Raw genomic sequence first — 24,313 nt, forward strand, 5'->3', positions numbered from 1 at the left:
ACGGTGTGTCTTTTTTTTTCTTTGCGCTGATAGCTTTGGAGAAATGTTCTAACGGTGGTGAGAGTGGAGCACGACTACTTCCGTGACGCAATTGGCTAGCGCGTTCGGCTGTTAATCAAAAGGTTTAAGGTTCGAGCCCTCGCGAGAGCGGTGTGTCTCTTTTTTTTCTTTGCGCTGGTGGCTTTGCAGAAATGTTCTGATGGTGGTGAGAGTGGAGCACGACTACTTCCGTGACGCAATTGCCTAGCGCGTTCGGCTCTTAATCAAAAGGTTGGAGGTTCGAGCCCTCCCGAGAGCGGTGTGTCTCTTTTTTTTTCTTTGCGCTGATAGCTTTGGAGAAATGTTCTGATGGTCGTGAGAGTGGAGCACGACTACTTCTGTGACGCAATTGGCTAGCGCGTTCGGATGTTAATCAAAAGGTTGGAGGTTCGAGCCCTCCCGAGAGCGGTGTAACTCTTTCTTTTCTTTGCGCTGATAGCTTTGGAGAAATGTTCTGATGGTGGTGAGAGTGGAGCAGGACTACTTCTGTGACGCAATTGGCTAGCGCGTTCGGCTGTAATCAAAAGGTTGGAGGTTCGAGCCCTCGCGAGATCGGTGTGTCTCTTTTTTTTCTTTGCGCTGATAGCTTTGCAGAAATGTTCTGATGGTGGTGAGAGTGGAGCACGACTACTTCTGTGACGCAATTGGCTAGCGCGTTCGGCTGTTAATCAAAAGGTTGGAGGTTTGAGCCCTCCCGAGAGCGGTGTGTCTTTTTTTTCTTTGCGCAGATATCCTTGGAGAAACGTTCTGACGGTGGTGAGAGTGGAGCACGACTGTCTCTGTTGCGCAATTCGCTAGCGCGTTGGGCTGTTAACGAAAAGGTTGGAGGTTCGAACCCTCCCATGAGCGGTGTGTCTCTTTTTTTCTTTGCGCTGATACCTTTGGAAAAATGTTCTGATGGTGGTGAGAGTGGAGCACGACTACCTCCGTGACGCAATTGGCTAGAGCGTTCGGCTGTTAACCAAAAGGTTGGAGGTTCGAGCCCTCGCGAGAGTGGTGTGTCTCTTTTTTTTCTTTGCGCGTATTGCTTTGGACAAATGTTCTGATGGTGGTGAGAGTGGAGCACGACTACTTCCGTGACGCAATTGGCTAGCGCATTCGGCTGTTAATCAAAAGGTTGGAGGTTCGACCCTCCCGAGAGCGCTGTGTCTATTTTTTTTTCTTTGCGCTGATAGCTTTGGAGAAATGTTCTGACGGTGGTGAGAGTGGAGCACGACTACTTCCGTGACGCAATTGGCTAGCGCGTTCGGCTGTTAATCAAAAGGTTGGAGGTTCGAGCCCTCCAGAGAGCGGTGTGTTTCTTTTTTTTTCTTTGCGCTGATAGCTTTGGAGAAATGTTCTGACGGTGGTGAGAGTGGCGCACGACTGTTTCCGTGGCGCAATCTGCTAGTGCGTCAGCTGTTAAGCAAAAGGTTGGAGGTTCGAACCCTCCCAGGAGCAGTGTGTCGCTTTTTTTCTTTGCGCTGATAGCCTTGGAGAAACGTTCTGACGGTGGTGAGAGTGGAGCACGACTGTCTCTGTTGCGCAATTCGCTAGCGCGTTGGGTTGTTAACGAAAAGGTTGGAGGTTCGAACCCTCCCATGAGCGGTGCGTCTCTTTTTTTCTTTGCGCTGGTACCTTTGGAAAAATGGTCTGATGGTGGTGAGAGTGGAGCACGACTACCTCCGTGACGCAATCTGCTAGTGCGTCAACTGTTAAGCAAAAGGTTGGAGGTTCGAGCCCTCCCAAGAGCAGTGTGTCGCTTTTTTTTCTTGCGCTGATAGCCTTGGAGAAACGTTCTGACGGTGGTGAGAGTGGAGCACGACTGTCTCTGTTGCGCACTTGGCTAGCGCGTTGGGCTGTTAACGAAAAGGTTGGAGGTTCGAACACTCCCATGAGCGTTGTGTCTCTTTTTTTCTTTGCGCTGATACCTTTAGAAAAATGTTCTGATGGTGGTGAGAGTGGAGCACGACTACCTCAGTGACGCAATTTGCTAGCGCGTTCGGCTGTTAACCAAAAGGTGGAGGATCGAGCCCTCGCAAGAGCGGTGTGTCTCTTTTTTTTCTTTGCGCTGATTGCTTTGGAGAAATGTTCTGATGGTGGTGAGAGTGGAGCACGACTACTTCTGTGACGCAACTGGCTAGCGCGTTCGGCTGTTAATCAAAAGGTTGGAGGTTCGAGCCCTCCCGAGAGCGGTGTGTCTCTTTTTTTTTCTTTACGCTGATAGCTTTGGAGAAACGTTCTGACGGTGGTGAGAGTGGAGCACGACTACTTCCGTGACACAATCTCCTAGTGCGTCGGCTGTTAAGCAAAAGGTTGGAGGTTCGAGCCCTCCCAAGAGCAGTGTGTCGCTTTTTTTCTTTGCGCTGATAGCCTTGGAGAAACGTTCTGACGGTGGTGAGAGTGAAGCACGACTGTCTATGTTGCGCAATTGGCTAGCGCGTTGGGCTGTTAACGAAAAGGTAGGAGGTTCGAACCCTCCCATGAGCGGTGTGTCTCTTTTTTTTGCGCTGAGAGCCTTGGACAAACGTTCTGACAGTGGTGAGAGTGGGGCACGACTGTCTCTGTTGCGCAATTGGCTAGCGCGTTGGGCTGTTAACGAAAAGGTTGGAGGTTCGAACCCTCCTATGAGCGGTGTGTCTCTTTTTTTCTTTTCGCTGATACCTTTAGAAAAATGTTCTGATGGTGGTGAGAGTGGAGCACGACTACCTCCGTGACGCAATTGGCTAGCGCGTTCGGCTGTTAACCAAAAGGTTGGAGGTTCGAGCCCTCGCGAGAGCGGTGTGTCTCTTTTTTTTCTTTGCACTGATAGCTTTGGAGAAATGTTTTGATGGTGGTGAGAGTGGAGCACGACTACTTCCGTGACGCAATTGGCCAGCGCGTTCGGCTGTTAATCAAAAGGTTGGAGGGTCGAGCCCTCCCGAGAGCAGTGTGTCTCTTTTTTTTTCTTTGCGCTGATAGCTTTGGAGAATGTTCTGACGGTGGTGAGAGTGGACCACGACTACTTCCGTGACGCAATTTGCTAGCGCGTTCGGATGTTAATCAAAAGGTTGGAGGTTCGAGCCCTCCCGAGAGCGGTGTGTCTCTTTTTTTTCTTTGCGCTGATAGCTTTGGAGAAATGTTCTGATGGTGGTGAGAGTGGAGCAGGACTACTTCTGTGACGCAATTGGCTAGCGCGTTCGGCTGTTAATCAAAAGGTTGGAGGTTCGAGCCCTCGCGAGATCGGTGTGTCTCTTTTTTTTCTTTGCGCTGATAGCTTTGCAGAAATGTTCTGATGGTGGTGAGAGTGGAGCACGACTACTTCCGTGACGCAATTGGCTAGCGCATTCGGCTGTTAATCAAAAGGTTGGAGGTTCGAGCCCTCCCGAGAGCGCTGTGTCTATTTTTTTTTCTTTGCGCTGATAGCTTTGGAGAAATGTTCTGACGGTGGTGAGAGTGGAGCACGACTACTTCCGTGACGCAATTGGCTAGAGCGTTCGGCTGTTAATCAAAAGGTTGGAGGTTCGAGCCCTCCAGAGAGCGGTGTGTTTCTTTTTTTTCTTTGTGCTGATAGCTTTGGAGAAATGTTCTGACGGTGGTGAGAGTGGCGCACGACTGTTTCCGTGGCGCAATCTGCTAGTGCGTCGGCTGTTAAGCAAAAGGTTGGAGGTTCGAACCCTCCCAGGAGCAGTGTGTCGCTTTTTTTCTTTGCGCTGATAGCCTTGGAGAAACGTTCTGACGGTGGTGAGAGTGGAGCACGACTGTCTCTGTTGCGCAATTCGCTAGCGCGTTGGGTTGTTAACGAAAAAGTTGGAGGTTCGAACCCTCCCATGAGCGGTGCGTCTCTTTTTTTCTTTGCGCTGGTAACTTTGGAAAAATGGTCTGATGGTGGTGAGAGTGGAGCACGACTACCTCCGTGACGCAATCTGCTAGTGCGTCGACTGTTAAGCAAAAGGTTGGAGGTTCGAGCCCTCCCAAGAGCAGTGTGTCGCTTTTTTTCCTTGAGCTGATAGCCTTGGAGAAACGTTCTGACGGTGGTGAGAGTGGAGCACGACTGTCTCTGTTGCGCACTTGGCTAGCGCGTTGGGCTGTTAACGAAAAGGTTGGAGGTTCGAACCCTCCCATGAGCGTTGTGTTTCTTTTTTTCTTTGCGCTGATACCTTTAGAAAAATGTTCTGATGGTGGTGAGAGTGGAGCACGACTACCTCAGTGACGCAATTTGCTAGCGCGTTCGGCTGTTAACCAAAAGGTTGGAGGATCGAGCCCTCGCAAGAGCGGTGTGTCTCTTTTTTTCTTTGCGCTGATTGCTTTGGAGAAATGTTCTGATGGTGGTGAGAGTGGAGCACGACTACTTCTGTGACGCAACTGGCTAGCGCGTTCGGCTGTTAATCAAAAGGTTGGAGGTTCGAGCCCTCCCGAGAGCGGTGTGTCTCTTTTTTTTTCTTTGCGCTGATAGCTTTGGGGAAACGTTCTGACGGTGGTGAGAGTGGAGCACGACTACTTCCGTGACACAATCTCCTAGTGCGTCGGCTGTTAAGCAAAAGGTTGGAGGTTCGAGCCCTCCCAAGAGCAGTGTGTCGCTTTTTTTCTTTGCGCTGATAGCCTTGGAGAAACGTTCTGACGGTGGTGAGAGTGAAGCACGACTGTCTCTGTTGCGCAATTGGCTAGCGCGTTGGGCTGTTAACGAAAAGGTAGGAGGTTCGAACCCTCCCATGAGCGGTGTGTCTCTTTTTTTGCGCTGATAGCCTTGGACAAACGTTCTGACAGTGGTGAGAGTGGAGCACGACTGTCTCTGTTGCGCAATTGGCTAGCGCGTTGGGCTGTTAACGAAAAGGTTGGAGGTTCGAACCCTCCTATGAGCGGTGTGTCTCTTTTTTTCTTTTCGCTGATACCTTTAGAAAAATGTTCTGATGGTGGTGAGAGTGGAGCACGACTACCTCCGTGACGCAATTGGCTAGCGCGTTCGGCTGTTAACCAAAAGGTTGGAGGTTCGAGCCCTCGCGAGAGCGGTGTGTCTCTTTTTTTTCTTTGCACTGATAGCTTTGGAGAAATGTTCTGACGGTGGTGAGAGTGGAGCACGACTACTTCCGTGACGCAATTGGCTAGCGCGTTCGGCTGTTAATCAAAAGGTTGGAGGTTCGAGCCCTCGCGAGAGCGGTGTGTCTCTTTTTTTCTTTGCGCTGAAAGCTTTGGAGAAATGTTCTGATGGTGGTGAGAGTGGAGCACGACTACTTCTGTGACGCAATTGGCTAGCGCGTTCGGCTGTTAATCAAAAGGTTGGAGGTTCGAGCTCTGCCGAGAGCGGTGTGCCTCTTTTTTTTCTTTGCGCTGATAGCTTTGGAGAAATGTTCTGATGGTGGTGAGAGTGGAGCACGACTACTTCTGTGACGCAATTGGCTAGCGCGTTCGGCTGTTAATCAAAAGGTTGGAGGTTCGAGCCCTCCCGAGAGCGGTGTGTCTCTTTTTTTTCTTTGCGCTGATAGCTTTGGAGAAATGTTCTGAGGGTGGTGAGATTGGAGCACGAATACTTCTGTGACGCAATTGGCTAGCGTGTTCGGCTGTTAATCGAAAGGTTGGAGGTTCGAGCCCTCGCGAGAGCGGTTAGTCTCTTTTTTTTCTTTGCGCTGATAGCTTTGGAGAAATGTTCTGATGGTGGTGAGAGTGGAGCACGACTACTTCCGTGACGCAATTGGCTAGCGCGTTGGGCTGTTAATCAAAAGGTTGGAGGTTCGAGCCCTCGCGAAAGCAGTGTGTCTCTTTTTTTTCTTTGCACTGATAGCTTTGGAGAAATGTTCTGACGGTGGTGAGAGTGGAGCACGACTACTTCCGTGACGCAATTGGCTAGCGCGTTCGGCTGTTAATCAAAAGGTTGGAGGTTCGAGCCCTCGCGAGAGCGGTGTGTCTCTTTTTTTCTTTGCGCTGAAAGCTTTGGAGAAATGTTCTGATGGTGGTGAGAGTGGAGCACGACTACTTCTGTGACGCAATTGGCTAGCGCGTTCGGCTGTTAATCAAAAGGTTGGAGGTTCGAGCCCTGCCGAGAGCGGTGTGCCTCTTTTTTTTCTTTGCGCTGATAGCTTTGGAGAAATGTTCTGATGGTGGTGAGAGTGGAGCACGACTACTTCTGTGACGCAATTGGCTAGCGCGTTCGGCTGTTAATCAAAAGGTTGGAGGTTCGAGCCCTCCCGAGAGCGGTGTGTCTCTTTTTTTTCTTTGCGCTGATAGCTTTGGAGAAATGTTCTGATGGTGGTGAGAGTGGAGCACGACTACTTCTGTGACGCAATTAGCTAGCGCGTTCGGCTATTAATCAAAAGGTTGGAGGTTCGAGCCCTTGCGAGAGCGGTGTGTCTGTTTTTTTTTTCTTTGCGCTGATAGCTTAGGAGAAATGTTCTGACGGTGGTGAGAGTGGAGCACGACTACTGCCGTGACGCAATTGGCTAGCGCGTTCGGCTGTTTATCAAAAGGTTGGAGGTTCGAGCCCTCGCGAGAGCGGTGAGTCTCTTTTTTTTCTTTGCGCTGATAGCTTTGGAGAAATGTTCTGATGGTGGTGAGAGTGGAGCACGACTACTTCCGTGACGCAATTGGCTAGCGCGTTCGGCTGTTAATCAAAGGGTTGGAGGTTCGAGCCCTCCCGAGAGCGGTGTGTCTCTTTTTTTTCTTTGCGCTGATAGCTTTGGAGAAATGTTCTGATGGTGGTGAGAGTGGAGCACGACTACTTCTGTGACGCAATTGGCTAGCGCGTTCGGCTGTTAATCAAAAGGTTGGAGGTTCGAGCCCTCCCGAGAGCGGTGTGTCTCTTTTTTTCCTTTGCGCTGATAGCTTTGGAGAAATGTTCTGATGGTGGTGAGAGTGGAGCACGACTACTTCTGTGACGCAATTGGCTAGCGCGTTCGGCTGGTAATCAAAAGGTTGGAGGTTCGAGCCCTCGCGAGAGCGGTGTGTCTCTTTTTTTTCTTTGCGCTGATAGCTTGGGAGAAATGTTCTGACGGTGGTGAGAGTGGAGCACGACTACTTCCGTGACGCAATTGGCTAGCGCGTTCGGCTGGTAATCAAAAGGTTGGAGGTTCGAGCCCTCGCGAGAGCGGTGTGTCTCTTTTTTTTTCGCTGATAGCTTTGGAGAAATGTTCTGGCGGTGGTGAGAGTGGCGCACGAGTGTTTCCGTGGCGCAATCTGCTAGTGCGTCGGCTGTTAAGCAAAAGGTTGGAGGTTCAAGCCCTCCCAGGAGCAGTGTGTCGCTTTTTTCTTTGCGCTGATAGCCTTGGAGAAACGTTCTGACGGTGGTGAGAGTGGAGCACGACTGTCTTTATTGCGCAATTCGCTAGCGCGTTGGGCTGTTAACGAAAAGGTTGGAGGTTCGAACCCTCCCATGAGCGGTGTGTCTCTTTTTTTCTTTGCGCTGATACATTTAGAAAAATGTTCTGATGGTGGTGAGAGTGGAGCACGACTACCTCCGTGACGCAATTGGCTAGCGCGTTCGGCTGTTAACCAAAAGGTTGGAGGATCGAGCCCTCGCGAGAGCGGTGTGTCTCTTTTTTTTCTTTGCGCTGATTGCTTTGGAGAAATGTTCTGATGGTGGTGAGATTGGAGCACGACTACTTCTGTGACACAATTGGCTAGCGCGTTCGGCTGTTAATCAAAAGGTTGGAGGTTCGAGCCCTAGCGAGAGCGGTGTGTCTCTTTTTTTTCTTTGCGCTGATAGCTTTGGAGAAATGTTCTGATGGTGGTGAGAGTGGAGCACGACTACTTCCGTGACGCAATTGACTAGCGCGTTCGGCTGTTAATCAAAAGGTTGGAGGTTCGAGCCCTCGCGAGAGCAGTGTGTCTCTTTTTTTTTCCGCTGATAGCTTTGGAGAAATGTTCTGATGGTGGTGAGAGTGAAGCACGACTACTTCTGTGACGCAATTGGCTAGCGCGTTCGGCTGTTAATAAAAAGATTGGAGGTTCGAGCCCTCCCGAGAGCGGTGTGTCTCTTTTTTTTGCGCTGATAGCTTTGGAGAAATGTTCTGATGGTGGTGAGAGTGGAGCACGACTACTTCTGTGACGCAATTGGCTAGCGCGTTCGGCTATTAATCAAAAGATTGGAGGTTCGAGCCCTCGCGAGAGTGGTGTGTCTCTTTTTTTTCTTTGCGCTGATAGCTTAGGAGAAATGTTCTCACGGTGGTGAGAGTGGAGCACGACTACTTCCGTGACTCAATTGGCTAGCGCGTTCGGCTGTTAATCAAAAGGTTGGAGGTTCGAGCCCTCGCGAGAGCGGTGTGTCTCTTTTTTTTCTTTGCGCTGATAGCTTTGGAGAAATGTTCTGATGGTGGTGAGAGTGGAGCACGACTACTTCCGTGACGCAACTGGCTAGCGCGTTCGGCTGTTAATCAAAAGGTTGGAGGTTCGAGCCCTCCCGAAAGCGGTGTGTCTCTTTTTTTTCTTTGCGCTGATAGCTTTGGAGAAATGTTCTGATGGTGGTGAGAGTGGAGCACGACTACTTCTGTGACGCAATTGGCTAGCGCGTTCGGCTGTTAATCAAAAGGTTGGAGGTTCGAGCCCTCCCGAGAGCGGTGTGTCTCTTTTTTTTCTTTGCGCTGATAGCTTTGGAGAAATGTTCTGATGGTGGTGAGAGTGGAGCACGACTACTTCCGTGACGCAATTGGCTAGCGCGTTCGGCTGTTAATCAAAGGGTTGGAGGTTCGAGCCCTCCCGAGAGCGGTGTGTCTCTTTTTTTTCTTTGCGCTGATAGCTTTGGAGAAATGTTCTGATGGTGGTGAGAGTGGAGCACGACTACTTCTGTGACGCAATTGGCTAGCGCGTTCGGCTGTTAATCAAAAGGTTGGAGGTTCGTGCCCTCCCGAGAGCGGTGTGTCTCTTTTTTTCCTTTGCGCTGATAGCTTTGGAGAAATGTTCTGATGGTGGTGAGAGTGGAGCACGACTACTTCTGTGACGCAATTGGCTAGCGCGTTCGGCTGGTAATCAAAAGGTTGGAGGTTCGAGCCCTCGCGAGAGCGGTGTGTCTCTTTTTTTTCTTTGCGCTGATAGCTTGGGAGAAATGTTCTGACGGTGGTGAGAGTGGAGCACGACTACTTCCGTGACGCAATTGGCTAGCGCGTTCGGCTGGTAATCAAAAGGTTGGAGGTTCGAGCCCTCGCGAGAGCGGTGTGTCTCTTTTTTTTCGCTGATAGCTTTGGAGAAATGTTCTGATGGTGTAGAGAGTGAAGCACGACTACTTCTGTGACGCAATTGGCTAGCGCGTTCGGCTGTTAATCAGAAGGTTGGAGGTTCGAGCCCTCCCGAGAGCGGTGTGTCTCTTTTTTTCTTTGCGCTGATAGCTTTGGAGAAATGTTCTGATGGTGGTGAGAGTGGAGCACGACTACTTCTGTGACGCAATTGGCTAGCGCGTTCGGCTGTTAATCAAAAGGTTGGAGGTTCGAGCGCTCCCGAGAGCGGTGTGTCTCTTTTTTTCCTTTGCGCTGATAGCTTTGGAGAAATGTTCTGATGGTGGTGAGAGTGGAGCACGACTACTTCTGTGACGCAATTGGCTAGCGCGTTCGGCTGGTAATCAAAAGGTTGGAGGTTCGAGCCCTCGCGAGAGCGGTGTGTCTCTTTTTTTTCTTTGCGCTGATAGCTTGGGAGAAATGTTCTGACGGTGGTGAGAGTGGAGCACGACTACTTCCGTGACGCAATTTGCTAGCGCGTTCGGCTGTTAATCAAAAGGTTGGAGGTTCGAGCCCTCGCGAGAGCGGTGTGTCTCTTTTTTTTCTTTGCGCTGATAGCTTTGGAGAAATGTTGTGATGGTGGTGAGAGTGGACCACGACTACTTCCGTGACGCAATTGGCTAGCGCGTTCGGCTGTTAATCAAAAGGTTGGAGGTTCGAGCCCTCCCGAGAGCCGTGTGTCTCTTTTTTTCTTTGCGCTGATAGCTTTGGAGAAATGTTCTGATGGTGGTGATAGTGGAGCACCACTACTTCTGTGACGCAATTGGCTAGCGCGTTCGGCTGTTATTCAAAAGGTTGGAGGCTCGAGCCCTCCCGAAAGCGGTGTGTCTCTTTTTTTTCTTTGTGCTGATAGCTTTGGAGAAATGTTCTGATGGTGGTGAGAGTGGCGCACGACTACTTCTGTGACGCAATTGGCTAGCGCGTTCGGCTGTTAATCAAAAGGTTGGAGGTTCGAGCCCTCGCGAGAGTGGTGTGTCTCTTTTTTTGTTTGCGCTGATAGCTTTGGAGAAATGTTCTGATGGTGGTGAGAGTGGAGCACGACTACTTCTGTGACGCAATTGGCTAGCGCGTTCGGCTGTTTCTCAAAAGGTTGGAGGTTCGAGCCCTCCCGAGAGCGGTGTGTTTCTTTTTTTTCTTTGCGCTGATAGCTTTGGAGAAATGTTCTGACGGTGGTGAGAGTGGCGCACGAGTGTTTCCGTGGCGCAATCTGCTAGTGCGTCGGCTGTTAAGCAAAAGGTTGGAGGTTCAAGCCCTCCCAGGAGCAGTGTGTCGCTTTTTTCTTTGCGCTGATAGCCTTGGAGAAACGTTCTGACGGTGGTGAGAGTGGAGCACGACTGTCTTTGTTGCGCAATTCGCTAGCGCGTTGGGCTGTTAACGAAAAGGTTGGAGGTTCCAACCCTCCCATGAGCGGTGTGTCTCTTTTTTTCTTTGCGCTGATACCTTTAGAAAAATGTTCTGATTGTGGTGAGAGTGGAGCACGACTACCTCCGTGACGCAATTGGCTAGCGCGTTCGGCTGTTAACCAAAAGGTTGGAGGATCGAGCCCTCGCGAAAGCGGTGTGTCTCTTTTATTTCTTTGCGCTGATTGCTTTGGAGAAATGTTCTGATGTTGGTGAGAGTGGAGCACGACTACTTCCGTGACGCAATTGACTAGCGCGTTCGGCTGTTAATCAAAAGGTTGGAGGTTCGAGCCCTCGCGAGAGCAGTGTGTCTCTTTTTTTTCCGCTGATAGCTTTGGAGAAATGTTCTGATGGTGGTGAGAGTGAAGCACGACTACTTCTGTGACGCAATTGGCTAGCGCGTTCGGCTGTTATTAAAAAGGTTGGAGGTTCGAGCCCTCCCGAGAGCGGTGTGTCTCTTTTTTTTGCGCTGATAGCTTTGGAGAAATGTTCTGATGGTGGTGAGAGTGGAGCACGACTACTTCTGTGACGCAATTGGCTAGCGCGTTCGGCTATTAATCAAAAGATTGGAGGTTCGAGCCCTCGCGAGAGTGGTGTGTCTCTTTTTTTTCTTTGCGCTGATAGCTTAGGAGAAATGTTCTCACGGTGGTGAGAGTGGAGCACGACTACTTCCGTGACGCAATTGGCTAGCGCGTTCGGCTGTTAATCAAAAGGTTGGAGGTTCGAGCCCTCCCGAGAGCGGTGTGTCTCTTTTTTTTCTTTGCGCTGATAGCTTTGGAGAAATGTTCTGATGGTGGTGAGAGTGGAGCACGACTACTTCTGTGACGCAATTGGCTAGCGCGTTCGGCTGTTAATCAAAAGGTTGGAGGTTCGAGCCCTCCCGAGAGCAGTGTGTCTCTTTTTTTTCTTTGCGCTGATAGCTTTGGAGAAATGTTCTGACGGTGGTGAGAGTGGAGCACGACTACTTCCGTGATGCAATTGGCTAGCGCGTTCGGCTGTTAATCAAAAGGTTGGAGGTTCGAGCCCTCGCGAGAGCGATGTGTCTCTTTTTTTCTTTGCGCTGATAGCTTTGGAGAAATGTTCTGATGGTGATGAGAGTGGAGCACGACTACTTCTGTGACGCAATTGGCTAGCGCGTTCGGCTGTTAATCAAAAGGTTGGAGGTTCGAGCCCTCCCGAGAGCGGTGTGTCTCTTTTTTTTCTTTGCGCTGATAGCTTTGGAGAAATATTCTGATGGTGGTGAGAGTGGAGCACGACTACTTCTGTGACGCGATTGGCTAGCGCGTTCGGCTGTTAATCAAAAGGTTGGAGGTTCGAGCCCTCCCGAGAGCAGTGTGTCTCTTTTTTTCCTTTGCGCTGATAGCTTGGGAGAAATGTTCTGACGGTGGTGAGAGTGGAGCACGACTACTTCCGTGACGCAATTGGCTAGCGCGTTCGGCTGTTAATCAAAAGGTTGGAGGTTCGAGCCCTCGCGAGAGCGGTGTGTCTCTTTTTTTCTTTGCGCTGATAGCTTTGGAGAAATGTTGAGATGGTGGTGAGAGTGGAGCACGACTACTTCCGTGACGCAATTGGCTAGCGCGTTCGGCTGTTAATCAAAAGTTGGAGGTTCGAGCCCTCCCGAGAGCCGTGTGTCTCTTTTTTTTCTTTCCGCTGATAGCCTTGGAGGAACGTTCTGACGGTGGTGAGAGTGGAGCACGACTGTCTTTGTTGCGCAATTCGCTAGCGCGTTGGGCTGTTAACGAAAAGGTTGGAGGTTCGAACCCTCCCATGAGCGGTGTGTCTCTTTTTTTCTTTGCGCTGATACCTTTAGAAAAATGTTCTGATGGTGGTGAGAGTGGAGCACGACTACTTCTGTGACGCAATTGGCTAGCGCGTTCGGCTGTTAATCAAAAGGTTGGAGGTTCGAGCCCTCGCGAGAGCGGTGTGTCTCTTTTTTTTCTTTGCGTTGATAGCTTTGGAGAATGTTCTGACGGTGGTGAGAGTGGACCACGACTACATCCGTGACGCAATTGGCTAGCGCGTTCGGCTGTTAATCAAAAGGTTGTAGGTTCGAGCCCTCCCGAGAGCGGTGTGTCTCTTTTTTTTCTTTGCGCTGATAGCTTTGGAGAAATGTTCTGATGGTGGTGAGAGTGGAGCACGACTACTTCTGTGACGCAATTGGCTAGCGCGTTCGGCTGTTAATCAATAGGTTGGAGGTTCGAGCCCTCGCGAGAGCGGTGTGTCTCTTTTTTTTCTTTCCGCTGATAGCTTTGGAGAAATGTTGTGATGGTGGTGATAGTGGACCACGACTACTTCCGTGACGCAATTGGCTAGCGCGTTCGGCTGTTAATCAAAAGGTTGGAGGTTCGAGCCCTCCCGAGAGCCGTGTGTCTCTTTTTTTCTTTGCGCTGATAGCTTTGGAGAAATGTTCTGATGGTGGTGATAGTGGAGCACGACAACTTCTGTGACGCAATTGGCTTGCGCGTTCGGCTGTTATTCAAAAGGTTGGAGGCTCGAGCCCTCCCGAAAGCGGTGTGTCTCTTTTTTTTCTTTGCACTGATAGCTTTGGAGAAATGTTCTGACGGTGGTGAGAGTGGAGCACGACTACTTCCGTGACGCAATTGGCTAGCGCGTTCGGCTGTTAATCAAAAGGTTGGAGGTTCGAGCCCTCCCGAGAGCGGTGTGTCTCTTTTTTTTCTTTGCGCTGATAGCTTTGGAGAAAGGTTCTGATGGTGGTGAGAGTGGAGCACGACTACTTCTGTGACGCAATTGGCTAGCGTGTTCGGCTGTTAATCAAAAGGTTGGAGGTTCGAGCCCTCCCGAGAGCGGTGTGTCTCTTTTTTTTCTTTGCACTGATAGCTTTGGAGAAATGTTCTGACGGTGGTGAGAGTGGAGCACGACTACTTCCGTGACGCAATTGGCTAGCGCGTTCGGCTGTTAATCAAAAGGTTTGAGGTTCGAGCCCTCGCGAGAGCGGTGTGTCTCTTTTTTTCTTTGCGCTAAAAGCTTTGGAGAAATGTTCTGATGATGGTGAGAGTGGAGCACGACTACTTCTGTGACGCAATTGGCTAGCGCGTTCGGCTGTTAATCAAAAGTTTGGAGGTTCGAGCCCTGCCGAGAGCGGTGTGCCTCTTTTTTTTTCTTTGTGCTGATAGCTTTGGAGAAATGTTCTGATGGTGGTGAGAGTGGAGCACGACTACTTCTGTGACGCAATTGGCTAGCGCGTTCGGCTGTTAATCAAAAGGTTGTAGGTTCGAGCCCTCCCGAGAGCGGTGTGTCTCTTTTTTTTCTTTGCGCTGATAGCTTTGGAGAAATGTTCTGATGGTGGTGAGAGTGGAGCACGACTACTTCTGTAACGCAATTGGCTAGCGCGTTCGGCTGTTAATCAAAAGGTTGGAGGTTCGAGCCCTCCCGAGAGCGGTGTGTCTCTTTTTTTCCTTTGCGCTGATAGCTTTGGAGAAATGTTCTGATGGTGGTGAGAGTGGAGCACGACTACTTCTATTACGCAATTGGCTAGCGCGTTCGGCTGGTAATCAAAAGGTTGGAGGTTCGAGCCCTCGCGAGAGCGGTGTGTCTCTTTTTTTTCTTTGCGCTGATAGCTTGGGAGAAATGTTCTGACGGTGGTGAGAGTGGAGCACGACTACTTCCGTGACGCAATTGGCTAGCGCGTTCGGCTTTTAATCAAAAGGTTGGAGGTTCGAGCCCTCGCGAGAGCGGTGTGTCTCTTTTTTTTCTTTCCGCTGATAGCTTTGGAGAAATGTTGTGATGGTGGTGATAGTGGACCACGACTACTTCCGTGACGCAATTGGCTAGCGCGTTCGGCTGTTAATCAAAAGGTTGGAGGTTCGAGCCCTCCCGAGAGCCGTGTGTCTCTTTTTTTCTTTGCGCTGATAGCTTTGGAGAAATGTTCTGATGGTGGTGATAGTGGAGCACGACAACTTCTGTGACGCAATTGGCTAGCGCGTTCGGCTGTTATTCAAAAGGTTGGAGGCTCGAGCCCTCCCGAAAGCGGTGTGTCTCTTTTTTTTTCTTTGTGCTGATAGCTTTGGAGAAATGTTCTGATGGTGGTGAGAGTGGAGCACGACTACTTCTGTGACGCAATTGGCTAGCACGTTCGGCTGTTAATCAAAAGGTTGGAGGTTCGAGCCCTCGCGAGAGTGGTGTGTCTCTTTTTTTGTTTGCGCTGATAGCTTTGGAGAAATGTTCTGATGGTGGTGAGAGTGGAGCACGACTACTTCTGTGACGCAATTGGCTAGCGCGTTCGGCTGTTAATCAAAAGGTTGGAGGTTCGAGCCCTCGCGAGAGCGGTGTGTCTCTTTTTTTTCTTTGCGCTGATAGCTTTGGAGAAATGTTCTGATGGTGGTGAGAGTGGAGCACGACTACTTCCGTGACGCAACTGGCTAGCGCGTTCGGCTGTTAATCGAAAGGTTGGAGGTTCGAGCCCTCCCGAGAGCGGTGTGTCTCTTTTTTTTCTTTGCGCTGATAGCTTTGGAGAAATGTTCTGATGGTGGTGAGAGTGGAGCACGACTACTTCTGTGACGCAATTGGCTAGCGCGTTCGGCTGTTAATCAAAAGGTTGGAGGTTCGAGCCCTCCCGAGAGCGGTGTGTCTCTTTTTTTTGCGCTGATAGCTTTGGAGAAATGTTCTTACGGTGGTGAGAGTGGAGCACGACTACTTCCGTGACGCAATTGGCTAGCGCGTTCGGCTGTTAATCAAAAGGTTGGAGGTTCGAGCCCTCGCGAGAGCGGTGTCTCTTTTTTTTCTTTGCGCCGATAGCTTTGGAGAAATGTTCTGATGGTGGTAAGAGTGGAGCACGACTACTTCTGTGACGCAATTGGCTAGCGCGTTCGGCTGTTAATCAAAAGGTTGGAGGTTCGAGCCCTCCCGAGAGCGGTGTGTCTCTTTTTTTTCTTTGCGCTGATAGCTTTGGAGAAATATTCTGATGGTGGTGAGAGTGGAGCACGACTACTTCTGTGACGCGGTTGGCTAGTGCGTTCGGCTGTTAATCAAAAGGTTGGAGGTTCGAGTCCTCCCGAGAGCTGTGTGTCTCTTTTTTTCCTTTGCGCTGATAGCTTGGGAGAAATGTTCTGACGGTGGTGAGAGTGGAGCACGACTACGTCCGTGACGCAATTGGCTAGCGCGTTCGGCTGTTAATCAAAAGGTTGGAGGTTCGAGCCCTCGCGAGAGCGGTGTGTCTCTTTTTTTTTCTTTGCGCTGATAGCTTTGGAGAAATGTTGAGATGGTGGGGAGAGTGGAGCACGACTACTTCCGTGACGCAATTGGCTAGCGCGTTCGGCTGTTAATCAAAAGGTTGGAGGTTCGAGCCCTCCCGAGAGCCGTGTGTCTCTTTTTTTCTTTGCGCTGATAGCCTTGGAGGAACGTTCTGACGGTGGTGAGAGTGGAGCACGACTGTCTTTGTTGCGCAATTCGCTAGCGCGTTGGGCTGTTAACGAAAAGGTTGGAGGTTCAAACCCTCCCATGAGCGGTGTGTCTCTTTTTTTCTTTGCGCTGATACCTTTAGAAAAATGTTCTGATGGTGGTGAGAGTGGAGCACGACTACCTCCGTGACGCAATTGGCTAGCGCGTTCGGCTGTTAACCAAAAGGTTGGAGGATCGAGCCCTCGCGAGAGTGGTGTGTCTCTTTTTTTTTTCTTTGCGCTGATTGCTTTGGTGAAAAGTTCTGATGGTGGTGAGATTGGAGCACGACTACTTCTGTGACGCAATTGGCTAGCGCGTTCGGCTGTTAATCAAAAGGTTGGAGGTTCGAGCCCTCGCGAGAGCGGTGTGTCTCTTTTTTTTCTTTGCGCTGATAGCTTTGGAGAAATGTTCTGATGGTGGTGAGAGTGGAGCACGACTACTTCCGTGACGCAATTGGCTAGCGCGTTCGGCTGTTAATCAAAAGGTTTGAGGTTCGAGCCCTACCGAGAGCAGTGTGTCTCTTTTTTTTCTTTGCGCTGATAGCTTTGGAGAAATGTTCTGATGGTGGTGAGAGAGGAGCACGACTACTTCTGTGACGCAATTGGCTAGCGCGTTCGGCTGTTAATCAAAAGGTTGGAGGTTCGAGCCCTCCCGAGAGCGGTGTGTCTCTTTTTTTTCTTTGCGCTGATAGCTTTGGAGAAATGTTCTGACGGTGGTGAGAGTGGAGCACGACTACTTCCGTGACGCAATTGGCTAGCGCGTTCGGCTGTTAATCAAAAGGTTGGAGGTTCGAGCCCTCCCGAGAGCGGTGTGTCTCTTTTTTTCCTTTGCGCTGATAGCTTTGGAGAAATGTTCTGATGGTGGTGAGAGTGGAGCACGACTACTTCTGTGACACAATTGGCTAGCGCGTTCGGCTGTTTATCAAAAGGTTGCAGGTTCGATCCCTCGCGAGAGCGGTGTGTCTCTTTTTTTTCTTTGCGCTGATAGCTTCGGAGAAATGTTCTGACGGTGGTGAGAGTGGAGCACGACTACTTCCGTGACGCAATTGGCTAGCGCGTTCGGCTGTTAATCAAAAGGTTGGAGGTTCGAGCCCTCGCGAGAGCGGTGTGTCTCTTTTTTTTCTTTGCGCTGATAGCTTTGGAGAAATGTTGTGATGGTGGTGAGAGTGGAGCACGACTACTTCCGTGACGCAATTGGCTAGTGCGTTCGGCTGTTAATCAAAAGGTTGGAGGTTCGAGCCCTCCCGAGAGCCGTGTGTCTCTTTTTTTTTCTTTGCGCTGATAGCTTTGGAGAAATGTTCTGATGGTGGTGAGAGTGGAGCACGACTACTTCTGTGACGCAATTGGCTAGCGCGTTCGGCTGTTAATCAAAAGGTTGGAGGTTCGAGCCCTCCCGAGAGCCGTGTGTCTCTTTTTTTCTTTGCGCTGATAGCCTTGGAGGAACGTTCTGACGGTGGTGAGAGTGGAGCACGACTGTCTTTGTTGCGCAATTCGCTAGCGCGTTGGGCTGTTAACGAAAAGGTTGGAGGTTCAAACCCTCCCATGAGCGGTGTGTCTCTTTTTTTCTTTGCGCTGATACCTTTAGAAAAATGTTCTGATGGTGGTGAGAGTGGAGCACGACTACCTCCGTGACGCAATTGGCTAGCGCGTTCGGCTGTTAACCAAAAGGTTGGAGGATCGAGCCCTCGCGAGAGTGGTGTGTCTCTTTTTTTTTCTTTGCGCTGATTGCTTTGGTGAAAAGTTCTGATGGTGGTGAGATTGGAGCACGACTACTTCTGTGACGCAATTGGCTAGCGCGTTCGGCTGTTAATCAAAAGGTTGGAGGTTCGAGCCCTCGCGAGAGCGGTGTGTCTCTTTTTTTTCTTTGCGCTGATAGCTTTGGAGAAATGTTCTGATGGTGGTGAGAGTGGAGCACGACTACTTCCGTGACGCAATTGGCTAGCGCGTTCGGCTGTTAATCAAAAGGTTTGAGGTTCGAGCCCTCCCGAGAGCGGTGTGTCTCTTTTTTTTCTTTGCGCTGATAGCTTTGGAGAAATGTTCTGATGGTGGTGAGAGAGGAGCACGACTACTTCTGTGACGCAATTGGCTAGCGCGTTCGGCTGTTAATCAAAAGGTTGGAGGTTCGAGCCCTCCCGAGAGCGGTGTGTCTCTTTTTTTTCTTTGCGCTGATAGCTTTGGAGAAATGTTCTGACGGTGGTGAGAGTGGAGCACGACTACTTCCGTGACGCAATTGGCTAGCGCGTTCGGCTGTTAATCAAAAGGTTGGAGGTTCGAGCCCTCCCGAGAGCGGTGTGTCTCTTTTTTTCCTTTGCGCTGATAGCTTTGGAGAAATGTTCTGATGGTGGTGAGAGTGGAGCACGACTACTTCTGTGACGCAATTGGCTAGCGCGTTCGGCTGTTTATCAAAAGGTTGCAGGTTCGATCCCTCGCGAGAGCGGTGTGTCTCTTTTTTTTCTTTGCGCTGATAGCTTCGGAGAAATGTTCTGACGGTGGTGAGAGTGGAGCACGACTACTTCCGTGACGCAATTGGCTAGCGCGTTCGGCTGTTAATCAAAAGGTTGGAGGTTCGAGCCCTCGCGAGAGCGGTGTGTCTCTTTTTTTTCTTTGCGCTGATAGCTTTGGAGAAATGTTGTGATGGTGGTGAGAGTGGAGCACGACTACTTCCGTGACGCAATTGGCTAGTGCGTTCGGCTGTTAATCAAAAGGTTGGAGGTTCGAGCCCTCCCGAGAGCCGTGTGTCTCTTTTTTTTTCTTTGCGCTGATAGCTTTGGAGAAATGTTCTGATGGTGGTGAGAGTGGAGCACGACTACTTCTGTGACGCAATTGGCTAGCGCGTTCGGCTGTTAATCAAAAGGTTGGAGGCTCGAGCCCTCCCAAGAGCAGTGTGTCTCTTTTTTTTCTTTGCGCTGATAGCTTTGGAGAAATGTTCTGATGGTGGTGAGAGTGGAGCACGACTACTTCTGTGACGCAATTCGCTAGCGCGTTGGGCTGTTAACGAAAAGGTTGGAGGTTCGAACCCTCCCATGAGCGGTGTGTCTCTTTTTTCTTTGCACTGATACCTTTAGAAAAATGTTCTGATGGTGGTGAGAGTGGAGCACGACTACCTCCGTGACGCAATTGGCTAGCGCGTTCGGCTGTTAACCAAAAGGTTAGAGGATCGAGCCCTCGCGAGAGCGGTGTGTCTCTTTTTTTTCTTTGCGCTGATTGCTTTGGAGAAATGTTCTGATGGTGGTGAGAGTGGAGCACGACTACTTCTGTGACGCAATTGGCTAGCGCGTTCGGCTGTTAATCAAAAGGTTGGAGGTTCGAGCCCTCGCGAGAGCGGTGTGTCTCTTTTTTTTTAATTGCGCTGATAGCTTTGGAGAAATGTTCTGATGGTGGTGAGAGTGGAGCACGACTACTTCTGTGACGCAATTGGCTAGCGCGTTCGGCTGTTAATCAAAAGGTTGGAGGTTCGAGCCGTCGCGAGAGCGGTGTGTCTCTTTTTTTTCTTTGCGCTGATAGCTTGGAAGAAATGTTCTGACGGTGGTGAGAGTGGAGCACGACTACTTCCGTGACGCAATTGGCTAGCGCGTTCGGCTGTTAATCAAAAGGTTGGAGGTTCGAGCCCTCGCGAGAGCGGTGTGTCTTTTTTTTTTCTTTGCGCTGATATCTTTGGAGAAATGTTGTGATGGTGGTGAAAGTGGAGCACGACTACTTCCGTGACGCAATTGGCTAGCGCGTTCGGCTGTTAATAAAAAGGTTGGAGGTTCGAGCCCTCCCGAGAGCCGTGTGTCTCTTTTTTTTCTTTGCGCTGATAGCTTTGGAGAAATGTTCTGATGGTGGTGAGAGTGGAGCACGACTACTTCTGTGACGCAATTGGCTAGCGCGTTCGGCTGTTAATCAAAAGGTTGGAGGCTCGAGCCCTCCCGAGAGCGGTGTGTCTCTTTTTTTTCTTTGCGCTGATAGCTTTGGAGAAATGTTCTGATGGTGGTGAGAGTGAAGCACGACTACTTCTGTGACGCAATTGGCTAGCGCGTTCGGCTGTTAATCAAAAGGTTGGAGCCCTCGCGAGAGCGGTGTGTCTCTTTTTTTTTCTTTGCGCTGATTGCTTTGGAGAAATGTTCTGATGGTGGTGAGAGTGGAGCACGACTACTGTGACGCAATTGGCTAGCGCGTTCGGCTGTTAATCAAAAGGTTGGAGGCTCGAGCCCTCCCGAGAGCAGTGTGTCTCTTTTTTTTCTTTGCGCTGATAGCTTTGGAGAAATGTTCTGATGGTGGTGAGAGTGAAGCACGACTACTTCTGTGACGCAATTGGCTAGCGCGTTCGGCTGTTAATCAAAAGGTTGGAGGTTGGAGCCCTCGCGAGACCGGTGTGTCTCTTTTTTTTTCTTTGCGCTGATTGCTTTGGAGAAATGTTCTGATGGTGGTGAGAGTGGAGCACGACTACTGTGACGCAATTGGCTAGCGCGTTCGGCTGTTAATCAAAAGGTTGGAGGATCGAGCCTTCCCGAGAGCGGTGTGTCTCTTTTTTTTCTTTGCGCTGATAGCTTTGGAGAAATGTTCTGACGGTGGTGAGAGTGGAGCACGACTACTTCCGTGACGCAATCTGCTAGTGCGTCGGCTGTTAAGCAAAAGGTTGGAGGTTCGAGCCCTCCCAAGAGCAGTGTGTCGCTTTTTTCTTTGCGCTGATAGCCTTGGAGAAACGTTCTGACGGTGGTCAGAGTGGAGCACGACTGTCTCTGTTGCGCAATTGGCTAGCGCGTTGGGCTGTTAACGAAAAGGTAGGAGGTTCGAACCCTCCCATGAGCGGTGTCTCTTTTTTTTGCGCTGATAGCCTTGGAGAAACGTTCTGATGGTGGTGAGAGTGGAGCACGACTGTCTCTGTTGCGCAAATGGCTAGCGCATTGGGCTGTTAACGAAAAGGTTGGAGGTTCGAACCCTCCCATGAGCGGTGTGTCTCTTTTTTTCTTTGCGCTGATACCTTTAGAAAAATGTTCTGATGGTGGTGAGAGTGGAGCACGACCACCTCCGTGACGCAATTGGCTAGCGCGTTCGGCTGTTAACCAAAAGGTTGGAGGATCGAGCCCTCGCGAAAGCGGTGTGTCTCTTTTTTTTTCTTTGCGCTGATTGCTTTGGAGAAATGTTCTGATGGTGGTGAGAGTGGAGCACGACTACTTCTGTGACGCAATTGGCTAGCGCGTTCGGCTGTTAATCAAAAGGTTGGAGGTTCGAGCCCTCCCGAGAGCGGTGTGTCTCTTTTTTTTCCTTTGCGCTGATAGCTTTGGAGAAATGTTCTGATGGTGGTGACAGTGGAGCACGACTACTTCTGTGACGCAATTGGCTAGCACGTTCGGCTGTTAATCAAAAGGTTGGAGGTTCGAGCCCTCGCGAGAGCGGTGTGTCTCTTGTTTTTCTTCGCGCTGATAGCTTTGGAGAAATGTTGTGATGGTGGTGAGAGTGGAGCACGACTACTTCCGTGACGCAATTGGCTAGCGCGTTCGGCTGTTAATCAAAAGGTTGGAGGTTCGAGCCCTCCCGAAAGCCGTGTGTCTCTTTTTTTCTTTGCGCTGATAGCTTTGGAGAAATGTTCTGATGGTGGTGAGAGTGGAGCACGACTACTTCTGTGACGTAATTGGCTAGCGCGTTCGGCTGTTAATCAAAAGGCTGGAGGTTCGAGCCCTCCCAGGAGCAGTGTGTCGCTTTTTTCTTTGCGCTGATAGCCTTGGAGAAACGTTTTGACGGTGGTGAGAGTGGAGCACGACTGTCTTTGTTGCGCAATTCGCTAGCGCGTTGGGCTGTTAACGAAAAGGTTGGAGGTTCGAACCCTCCCATGAGCGGTGTGTCTCTTTTTTTCTTTGCGCTGATACCTTTAGAAAAATGTTCTGATGGTGGTGAGAGTGGAGCACGACTACCTCCGTGACGCAATTGGCTAGCGCGTTCGGCTGTTAACCAAAAGGTTGGAGGATCGAGCCCTCGCGAGAGCGGTGTGTCTCTTTTTTTTCTTTGCGCTGATTGCTTTGGAGAAATGTTCTGATGGTGGTGAGATTGGAGCACGACTACTTCTGTGACGCAATTGGCTAGCGCGTTCGGCTGTTAATCAAAAGGTTGGAGGTTCGAGCCCTCGCGAGAGCGGTGTGTCTCTTTTTTTCTTTGCGCTGATAGCTTTGGAGAAATGTTCTGATGGTGGTGAGAGTGGAGCACGACTACTTCCGTGACGCAATTGACTAGCGCGTTCGGCTGTTAATCAAAAGGTTGGAGGTTCGAGCCCTCGCGAGAGCAGTGTGTCTCTTTTTTTTCTTTGCGCTGATAGCTTTGGAGAAATGTTCTGATGGTGGTGAGAGTGAAGCACGACTACTTCTGTGACGCAATTGGCTAGCGCGTTCGGCTGTTAATCAAAAGGTTGGAGGTTCGAGCCCTCCCGAGAGCGGTGTGTCTCTTTTTTTTGCGCTGATAGCTTTGGAGAAATGTTCTGATGGTGGTGAGAGTGGAGCTCGACTACTTCTGTGACGCAGTTGGCTAGCGCGTTCGGCTATTAATCAAAAGGTTGGAGGTTCGAGCCCTCGCGAGAGCGGTGTGTCTCTTTTTTTTCTTTGCGCTGATAGCTTAGGAGAAATGTTCTGACGGTGGTGAGAGTGGAGCACGACTACTTCCGTGACGCAATTGGCTAGCGCGTTCGGCTGTTAATCAAAAGGTTGGAGGTTCGAGCCCTCGCGAGAGCGGTGTGTCTCTTTTTTTTCTTTGCGCTGATAGCTTTGGAGAAATGTTCTGATGGTGGTGAGAGTGGAGCACGACTACTTCCGTGACGCAATTGGCTAGCGCGTTCGGCTGTTAATCACAAGGTTGGAGGTTCGAGCCCTCCCGAGAGCGTTGTGTCTCTTTTTTTTTCTTTGCGCTGATAGCTTTGGAGAAATGTTCTGATGGTGGTGAGAGTGGAGCACGACTACTTCTGTGACGCAATTGGCTAGCGCGTTCGGCTGTTAATCAAAAGGTTGGAGGTTCGAGCCCTCCCGAGAGCAGTGTGTCTCTTTTTTTTCTTTGCGCTGATAGCTTTGGATAAATGTTCTGACGGTGGTGAGAGTGGAGCACGACTACTTCCGTGACGCAATTGGCTAGCGCGTTCGGCTGTTAATCAAAAGGTTGGAGGTTCGAGCCCTCCCGAGAGCGGTGTGTCTCTTTTTTTTCTTTGCACTGATAGCTTTGGAGAAATGTTCTGATGGTGGTGAGAGTGGAGCACGACTACTTCTGTGACGCGATTGGCTAGCGCGTTCGGCTGTTAATCAAAAGGTTGGAGGTTCGAGCCCTCCCGAGAGCGGTGTGTCTCTTTTTTTTCCTTTGCGCTGATAGCTTTGGAGAAATGTTCTGATGGTGGTGAGAGTGGAGCACGACTACTTCTGTGACGCAATTGGCTAGCGCGTTCGGCTGTTAATCAAAAGGTTGGAGGTTCGAGCCCTCGCGAGAGCGGTGTGTCTCTTTTTTTTCTTTGCGCTGATAGCTTGGGAGAAATGTTCTGACGGTGGTGAGAGTGGAGCACGACTACTTCCGTGACGCAATTGGCTAGCGCGGTCGGCTGTTAATCAAAAGGTTGGAGGTTCGAGCCCTCGCGAGAGCGGTGTGTCTCTTTTTTTTGCGCTGATAGCTTTGGAGAAATGTTGTGATGGTGGTGAGAGTGGAGCACGACTACTTCCGTGACGCAATTGGCTAGCGCGTTCGGCTGTTAACCAAAAGGTTAGAGGATCGAGCCCTCGCGAGAGCGGTGTGTCTCTTTTTTTTTCTTTGCGCTGATTGCTTTGGAGAAATGTTCTGATGGTGGTGAGAGTGGAGCACGACTACTTCTGTGACGCAATTGGCTAGCGCGTTCGGCTGTTAATCAAAAGGTTGGAGGTTCGAGCCCTCGCGAGAGCGGTGTGTCTCTTTTTTTTTAATTGCGCTGATAGCTTTGGAGAAATGTTCTGATGGTGGTGAGAGTGGAGCACGACTACTTCTGTGACGCAATTGGCTAGCGCGTTCGGCTGTTAATCAAAAAGTTGGAGGTTCGAGCCCTCCCGAGAGCGGTGTGTCTCTTTTTTTCTTTGCGCTGATAGCTTTGGAGAAATGTTCTGATGGTGGTGAGAGTGGAGCACGACTACTTCTGTGACGCAATTGGCTAGCGCGTTCGGCTGTTAATCAAAAGGTTGGAGGTTCGAGCCCTCCCGAGAGCGGTGTGTCTCTTTTTTTCCTTTGCGCTGATAGCTTTGGAGAAATGTTCTGATGATGGTGAGAGTGGAGCACGACTACTTCTGTGACGCAATTGGCTAGCGCGTTCGGCTGTTAATCAAAAGGTTGGAGGTTCGAGCCGTCGCGA

This window comes from Rhipicephalus microplus, unplaced genomic scaffold (genome assembly GCF_043290135.1).
Source record: "Rhipicephalus microplus isolate Deutch F79 unplaced genomic scaffold, USDA_Rmic scaffold_19, whole genome shotgun sequence".
Taxonomy (NCBI): Eukaryota; Metazoa; Arthropoda; class Arachnida; order Ixodida; family Ixodidae; genus Rhipicephalus; species Rhipicephalus microplus.